This window comes from Mastomys coucha, unplaced genomic scaffold (genome assembly GCF_008632895.1).
Source record: "Mastomys coucha isolate ucsf_1 unplaced genomic scaffold, UCSF_Mcou_1 pScaffold1, whole genome shotgun sequence".
Classification (NCBI taxonomy): Eukaryota; Metazoa; Chordata; class Mammalia; order Rodentia; family Muridae; genus Mastomys; species Mastomys coucha.
Window position 1 is genome coordinate 44,334,759 of NW_022196891.1, and position 9,792 is coordinate 44,344,550.

Sequence of the window (9,792 nt, forward strand, 5' to 3'; positions counted from 1 at the left end):
GCTAAAAAGAAATCACAATTGTCTTGCAAAATGATGAATACAACTTAGTACATTTTAAAATAAAGACATTATATATAGGTTAGAAATGAATCAAAAATAGAAAAAAATTAATACACATTCCAGGTATCTGTAAAATAAAAGCTACGAGTGTCCCACAAGCTTGAATAACTCAAAGGCAATAATTCCTTCCCACACATAACCAATGTGAAATAATTTCCAATGATGGTGAACTTACTTGAAAAGAGCAGTTCAGACCATTCTTTAGATTTTCATCATTCCAGAGTTCAAAATCATATTCTATACCATATTTCTACTTACAAAATGCTCTTATAAAAGAATAGTTTGAACAAGGATCAAGTCTTATACTTTGCATATATTAATATGTGCACAAAGGCGATGACTACACTTAATAGTAGGAAAATCAGATTAACATGTGCATTAAAGCAGACCAGGTGATGGAGAGCCAGGGACAACACCACAAACTAGAGAAATAATTTTGTATAATTAGCTTTAAAGATGAATTTCCAAGTACTAATAGCAGAAGGTCTTCCAAAGCTGTGATCCTCACATACTTAAGGCATTTGAGAAAATGCTTCTGTGATTAAGATTCAAAATTGTTAAAAAGATAATACATTCACATGCACAGAACACATGCACCTGAAGATTAAGCCCGTATACATTCTTTATTATGTAATTCAGAATGTATAAAACAATTTCAGGCAAATGAAGATGACACTAGGTTATTAACTTTCCAGAAAAATACCACCACTACAAAATTACAAAATATGTTTGTAAAAGTATGTTAACTTCAGAAGTGGATTGTTGTATTGACTAATTACTGTTTATTTTTTAGGTGACTTAAGAAAATCTCATTATAAGTTTAAAGAGTTGTATGTGTTTGATTCACACTGCACTGTCTAAATTTGATGATATAAATTTATTAAGATCTAAAATGAGTTAATCTTCACTAAGTGTTTATTGCCATTCTTATTAGTTATGTACAGTTTTATAAAGTGGTATTTCATTATTGTCTCCATTTAACATTTCAGTTATGCATTCAAACAAAACAAGAATAAGGGAGTAGCTATTATGTTTATTGAGATTCTCTGGGGAAGTCACATAATCTTCCTGGTTCTGCCTTTAATTTGTTTTAAATGATATCCCACACTTTGTCTGTAAAATGAATTACAGACAAAGAGTACCTGCAAAGGCTAAATGTACTATTATAAAACTTTAATACATTATGTAATACAACTTTCTGCAATTGTTACTTGACTTTAAGAACAAAATAACATTTGTACACTATATATAGACCTATATAATAAATCAAAGGATCACAATTCTTTTACAATGTTGTGATAGCTTAGAGTGTTCTTAAGCTCAACAAGTTTCTTACATTGTTACTTTCAGAGAATATCACTTTATGTTGATGTTGTAGTCCGAAACCAACATGAAAAGGATTAAAAGAGTCCTTCTGGAAATAGGAGTAAGGAATGGACAGGAAAAGATAGAAGAAGATAAGAAGAGGTAGGCTAGCCAATACTGTACCGTACCCACGTGGGAATTGTAAAACATTAGACAACCCGAGGTCTGGTCACTCAGTCATCTTCCATTTAATGCTAATTCCTACCCCTCCCCCAAACTACGTCGGTATAACAGTCCAATCAGAAACTTCCTTCTTGCTCAATGGAGGTGGAGCTACTGAATGTAGCCGCTTCCACAACGCTGCGTTACTGTCCAGGCTTTGGGGAGGGAGACCACATGTTGATAATGTTCTCTTTTTTGGAATATTTGACCTTAGAAAGATTATTGAAAACCAAACTGGAAAATAGCCTTTTTAAATAACTCTAAGAGTACATTTGACCTTCATAAGTATGTTTTCCTCTTATAAATGTAACACCTACAGTATAAGCAATGTTAAAATCTTCCACTTTTAAGATAAAATACTAAAAAGTAAAATTTAAATGCTTATTCTGTTTGTTTGAAAGTGGGTTCAGAATGCCATGCTTTTGTTTACAGCAAATGGATTAGATTTCTATTTGAATATTGTAGGAAGGAATATTGACATCCTTACTCCATGGACAGTTAGGAACCATAAGGAACCAATGTATTCTTTATTACTTGTTGAAAAACATTTGCTTTATTAGTATCACTGTAGGAAAGACAAAAGAAAGTGGGAAATGTCAGTATGCTTCTATATATCAGTGTTTTATCTGTCAGAGTTGCGCCTCACTGATTTTTCTCTAAACAGTGCCTGTTCCAACTAAATTAAAATAGACACTCCTTGAATACATTACAGTGGTCAGCAACAACACTATGTGAGTGTTGCATTAGCAAGCAAGTCATGTGAAACAGACTGTATCTTAAAACTTTAGTCATATACACATCCTTCCCAAACATGCACTTTACAGATGGTGTAGTTTCTGTCCTGATTCACAGATTTTATTTTTTACCCCTCCTGTTTTTCTAGGGATTTTATTAGATTGTAGCATCCTATGCTCATATGATCTCAAATAACATTTAATTTTGTTTGACCGTAACTTGTGATTCTTCTCTTGCTAAGCTTGCTAGCAGCTCTTCAGCCATGGATCATGTGATGCCTGAAAGAAGGGCACCAACTCTCTTCCACAAGGGTGCCATTGGTCTGTGTGTTGTTGACTTCACTGAGCTACCCACTACTACCACAGTGTGGTCATTCATGAAATCAAGCTTGGTGGTCCTCCCATAAAGTGGTCTTTATGGATCTCTATATATTTAAGAAGTGAAAAGAGGTCTTCCTTATTGTAGAGGGCATTTCCACTGGACATTTTGTCTATTCTGGAAAGAAGGCCCCACTCATCCATTTGCTGTCTCAAGGAGAAGCCTAGGGACAAGCAGCAGACTAGCCAGAGCATCCAGGAACTAATCCATAATCATCCTTTAAAACTCAGTAACTAGGTTTTGAGTATCTGAGTGAGGTGCCACTGATTCCCATGAATGCTACTTCCTATGTCAACAGAACTGTTGGTATGGCAACTAGTAGAACCTCAAATGACAAATATATACTACTATCAGCCTGGCAGTGCCTACTATTAGCATAAGGCCCAAAGTCTCTGCTTTGACATATACTACATATGACTACGAAAGCCTTGGTCCATCCAGTAGGAAGTGGTGATCACCACAAGCATAAATTCAAACCTCCTAAAATCTGCAGAGATGTACTTTTGAGCACGGTGCATCCAGTTGTGGTCTCCCAGATTAGGAAGCTTCATAGAAACAATACTGTGTAAGTTAAGAAGACCTGTGGGGCTGGAGAGATGACACAGTGGTTGAGAGAACTTGTAGCTCTTCCAGTGGGTCTAGAATGAGTGCTCAGAACCCACATGATGACTCTCAGCCATGTGTAAGTGCAGTTGGAAATGATGAGATGACTTCTAGGTCTCCATTGGCACCAGATGCACATACATAAAATACATACATACATACATACATACATACATACATACATGTAGGCACAAGACCCATATGCTTAAAAGAAATAAAACTGTAAAACAAAATACCTTCCCAAAAAGATTATACTTAGTTTTAGAATGGTAGTTAAATTATGCAACTTAGAAAGATTTATTACTTATTTGAAGATGTTCTAAAAAAAATAATTCACTTTGTGGGAATATAGATGAATTTTATACCTGATCAAAGTGAGTACTATGTTTTATAGAATAACATATTTCTCTACTTACCCTAGTAATATTGGAGCCAGATCTGATAAACATTTATGTAATTAGTGAAAATAATTAAATCTTCCAACTAATATTTCAGACATTGAAAATCTTTTTCTTTTTTTAACCATAGTGGTAAAAAAGAAATGTTTAGAGCATGGACATATATCTTTATCATTAATATCATTTTAAAGTTATAAGTGGAAGTGGAGAAATCTTAAGTGAAAAAGAAGTTGAATAAGGCAGGTTAATATAAGCATACGGTGGTAATTAAAAATGAATGAATAAAATCTTGCAAGGCAGGTGAGTGCCACCATCTGCTTTGATGACGCATTTTGGTTGTTGTATCCAAACTCATGATTCTTTAAACTAAAATTTACTTAAAAGTAGACACACATAGAGCAGAAGAAGGATAAAATGCATTTTATTAGCAGGCAACATAATAATGCTGTAGCTGGTTTTGCTGTAAATTCATTACCAAATTTCTCAGAATAATTGGGTTCTGCAATGTCTCTGCTCACATTCCTTCATATTGTTCTATTTTTGTTGCCGTAGGTGATAGCTGATCAAGAGATATTTTCATGTATTATGAGGAACTTATGATGAAGGAAGTGCATAGGCACTGTGGGCAATTTCCTCTCAGACTGATAATGAATATCAAACTTACATCATCATGGTCATGTGTTGAAATAGTCAAAGTTCTTGAAATTGCCTCTCACCTTCACTAGTTTATTTTCCTTCCATGACAACTCATAAATAAGAAAATGTTTATTATATATTGGGAGAAATTATAGCATTCCAGAACTATGAAATTTGTTAGTAAATATAGAATACAAGGGGGAAATTTCAGATTATTAAATCTATACTAAACTGTGTCTCAACTTCCCTTGCCTCTATAGTAGGGAATAAACTGACAATTCTCTCTTAGTTTTTCCAATGATTTGACAAAAGCTCACACTGGGCTTCCATAAATACTATGTTCCTCACTTTATTGACATGAGAAACACAGTGGGAAGCTTCACATAGTGTGACAAAGTGTTATTGCACACAAAAGCATTGCCTTTCAAGTTCTCCTCTTGCAGATAAGACATAATGAATAGACAGCTTTAACTAATAATTATAATCTCCAGAAAGCACACTTTCCCCTCAGTAATTATTTTAATTTCTTTTGAAATGATCTAAAGTCTTCTTTTGAAAATTAAGCAGCTAGTGACATTAGCATATCAGAAAACTTTATAAACACAATGATTAAAAACACAAGAAAAGGTAACTTAGTAACTTCAAATATGAAAAGAAAATTACAAAAAATATATAAAATAATTTGAGGAAATCTTTATAAACTTAGTTCAATATCATAAATTAATCTACAACTAAGGCTATGCCCATCATTGTTATTAACTTAATTTTTGTATGATTTATACCAAAACAGTTTTCTAAAATCATTTATATTGTCGTTTTAGTTAGTAACAGATTATGGTCAAAGTATGTAAATATCATTGGTGAGGCAATAATTTTTTTGCCAATATTTTCTGTGTATTATCAAATATTACATATCTAGGGTATTGGGAATTATTTCTTTTGGGTTTATTATTTGTTTGTTTCTGGTAAGTGGTGAATACCTTTAAATTAAAAATCACGTACAATGATTATGTTAGAATAGTAGAATCGATGGTTTGTCAAAATGTAGCTATAACACATCAGGGTCTGAAGGAGAAGGTATGGAGTAAGCATAACACACAGACACAGGAAAGTTCTTTTAAGTCAAACAAGTTCTCTCTTATCTTTATTTGGGGATAAAACTCTCTCTCTCTCTCCCTCTCTCTCTCACACACACACACACACACACACACCACACACACACACACACATTTGGGATGTAGCAAGGTTTCAACTTTATTTCTTTGCCCACCATATTGCAGAATATTTGATCACATTGTGATCACCGGGATTGTGACCTGAAAAGATCTGTTTGTTGCTATAGATTGGGTCAGTCCTAGCACACAACTTTAGCCCAAGAGGTTTCTGTAAAAAGAACTAAATAAAGTCAACAATAATTCAAGGGGTTGAGCAAGCAACCAACTGACAGGGAGTAAACATAAGAAAACCCAGGAAAGAGAAAGGAAGATCTTCATGTTGAAGGGTATTTAAGACAGTGTGAAAAAGGAGAAGACTTCTTCTTCTGGGTTGACAGTAGAGTTGGCAGGGTATCTGGGCGCATTCTCTGCCTCTTTGAGCTAATGGGCTTTCACTACATTGTATGGCTTCTGAGTCTTCTTTCATAAATCTAATATTTGGGATTGTTTTTGTTTTTAAAACAACATAGCTTATACATCCCAGGAACATATTTCAAGCATTATAAAAATCAAAATGTTGTTACATTATTTTTTTCTTTAAGTGAATAATTACAGGAAGTTACAAAAAAGCATTTTCCCTAATAACTTTACATGATTAAATGTTTTATATAGTACAGAAAAAAACAACAAATTATTCCTAAGAATCCACATTAAATTGTATCTAAGCAACTTGTTACAGATTTACAAAGTAGAAGCAAGTAAGATAATGTGTTTCTCAAACAGTTTCTCTAACTGCCAGACTGCAATTTGTGGTTACAAAAAATTATTATCTATTTTATTACTTATCATAAAAGGTAATCTTATAAAAACCTTAAAATAATCACAAATCTAAACTTTATGTATAAAAACAACCATTGCTTTTTAAATAGTAAGGATGTACACCTACTCATTAATAAATTTTTTTATCAAATCATGTCAGGAAGCTGAGAGCAAAAATGTGTACAAGAAATTGATCATCACCTTGACCAGCAACCCTGCTCTAGCAAGAAAGGCAGACAGTACTAGTCAGGGTGCCATTGTTCTTGTTCTCTGAACTCAAGATAAATAAATAAATAAATAAATAAATAAATAAATCCTTTGGTCAATTATCGAAAGTGTGCCTTTCTGCACTTTGAATTGTTCTCCCAAATTTTCTTTTCTTTTTTTTTTTTTTTAAAGATTTATTTATTTATTATATGTAAGTACACTGTAGCTGTTTTCAGACACACCAGAAGAGGGCATCATCTCATTATGGATGGTTGTGAACCACCATGTGGTTGCTGGGAATTGAACTCAGGACCTTTGGAAGAGCAGTCAGTGCTCTTAACCGCTGAGCCATCTCTCCAGCCCCAAAGAACAGTTGAAGCAATTTTTTTTTGTTTTTTTTTTTTTTTGTTTTTCAAGACAGGGTTTTTCTGTGGAGCCCTGGCTGTCCTGGAACTCACTCTGTAGACCAGGCTGGCCTCGAACTCAGAAATCCACCTGCCTCTGCCTCCAAAGTGCTGGGATTAAAAGTGTGAGCCATCACACCCGGCCCAAATTTTCTATGTCAAGATTACTTAACAAAAACATCTTTACCTAACTTTAGTAACAATCTGCATCTCTAAATTCTCTCTTAGGCTTGTCATTAATCTGCTCCTTCAGAAATTCTTGAAAAAGCTCAAGCACCAATACTGTAAGTGCCAATGATACGGCCCAGTGAGGGGCTGGAAATATCGTAGAGTTTTCAAACAATTCATAGATTATGAGGCATGTGATAACCACGAGGGCAGCACACAGAGCTAACTTCACTGCAACATCAAGTTCTCAGGACATGTCCCCTCAGTACTCTGCCCTTCTGAGGCAGACCCGCCATGACTGCTCTAACCTGTGCACTGAATTCTATGAGTTCTGAAGCTCTTTTGAAGTTCCTCTTGCATAAACTCCAAAAGATCTAAGTGGGTATTAACATTCCTGTTAGGCTGCTTAAATTTCCTTGACTAAGGGACAAACCGAGGAAGGTAGGTTCATCTTCCATGCTAAAGTGATAACCACAATAATTAATTCTTTAATAAGCTACTGTACTTTCCTCTCCCAATATCCTTGCTCCTAGTGAAGTAACTTATAGACCAAAACCGTGTATTCCCACTTCAGAAAAGTATATTTCTTTTCTTTTCTTTTCTTTTCTTTTCTTTTCTTTTCTTTTCTTTTCTTTTCTTTCCTTTCCTTTTCTTTTCTTTTTTGGTTTGTTTGTTTGGTTTGGGGATTTTCAAGACAGGGTTTCTCTGTATAGTCCTGGCTGTCCTGTAGACCAGGCTGGCCTCAAACTCAGATATCCACCTGTCTCTGCCTCCCAAGTGCTGGGATTAAAGACATGTGCCCCTATTGCCCAGCTTCTTTTCTCTTCTTTTCTTCTTTTCTCTTTTCTTTTGCTTTCTTTCTCTTTCCTTTCCTTCCCTTCTCTTCCCTTCCCTCCCTTCCCCTCCCCTCTCCTCCCCTCCCCTTTCCTTCCCTCTCCTCTCCTCTCCTCTCCTCTCCTCTCCTCTCCTTTCCTTTCCTTTCCTACCCTTTCCCTCTTTATTTCTTTCCCTCTTTCTTTCTTCCCTCCTTCCTTCCTTTCTTTCTTTCTTCCTTTCTTTCTCTTATTAACTCTTTTCTCAAGTATACTTTTCTTAATACTCTGTGCTTACATTCCAACATTTTGGGTTTTCTTACTCTTTTTCTAAAGCCCCCTAACTACAGTGTGTCAGTTCATCCCCATGTCTGACTTGTATGCCAGATGAAGGTGGGACAATCTTTTCTCCTCAATTACTTTCCTCCAGGAAGCTGCTGAGGGTTTAGGGCTTCCCTTTCATGAAGTTTTTCTTTAAAACATAAATAAAATCATTGAAGTGGAAACTTTAGGGTTCTTGGGAAATTCTGCTGTATCAGATGGTGTTTTTATGTAGCAAACACTTGATGGTGTGTGTTCCTGAAGTACACACAAGTAAAAGGTTGTTTTGCTAAGGCAGACATGTGAAGGGACATTTTGCTGAAGCAGACACGGGTGAAAGGATGTTCTGCTAAAGCAAGCATGTGAAAAATATGTGATAAAGGATTCTTCACAAGTGACACACATGAATATATTTGCCTGCCTTACATTGTATAGTTGAGCTCCTTTTATTGGGACTCCATAGGGAGAAATGCATCAAAAATTTTCTGGTGGTACACTGTAGAATTTTTTTTTTTTCCTGCTGACTAGGCCTTTTGACAGAGTGATGTCAGCTGAGATATACTCATGTGCTGAAGCAAGACAAGATCTGTGGAGGACATGTGATGTTTGGAGGGAGTATAAATAGGACCCAATAGACTGTGGCAGATGCTGAGCTTGGCTTGTTTGCATAGCTAAATGCTTGTTGGTCTGGAGTTCTCACTGACCTTTGCTCTGTTGAAAGGGGCACAGCAAAGAACTTTTTCTGGCATTCCTTATGGTCCTGGTTCCTTCTGCTATCTTGTGCCAATTTGGATGACTCCTGGCCTTTCCTGCTAGGTTGTGCCACCACTGCTGGTATCCCAACACTGCTGAACTGGACTGCTACTATATCTATGAAGTGATTGTGAGCTGCCGCTGCTGACCTGTGAACTGAACAACACAGATAGGAGTTGTTCCAAAGAACCATTTCTAAACAGGTCCATTCCCCCCTTATCCTTTTTTTTTTTATGTTACCTTTTGTGGGTGGTGGGCCAGAAGGTAGGTTAAAGTGTTTAAGAACCATCATTAAAAGTAGGATTTGAAAAATTAAAGTTACACATTATCCTAGAGTGTTTGTTACTAAAACTCATTGAACACAGAGAAGTAGCTGGTTCCTACTTAGTGTCTTCACTCTTATGGTCTCATGTCCATGGTACTTGAAGACACTCTCTACACTGTCAAAGAAAAAAAGGTGAGCACAAACCAGTAACAAACTCACTCATCTGTACTGATAGTCTATCTGCAAGATGTGCTATTGCAATCATAGAAACTTCATGGGAGTAATTAAAAATATCTGATTGGATTGAAGACCCAGTCCAATAGATGGAATCCATACCTGACACTATTCAGGTGGATAATAACCTGAGACCAGGTAGGCCAGATAACTAGGAAAAAAACAAATACAACTCTTCTGGTAAATAATGTAGCCCTAAAATGACTCATAAGTAAGTGCCTTGGTCAGCTATCGTCAGATAAGCTTCCTCTTGAAGTAGATGGGAATATCTACAGAGACCCTCAGCCAGACAATGTGTAGAAAGTGAGAGACACTGGG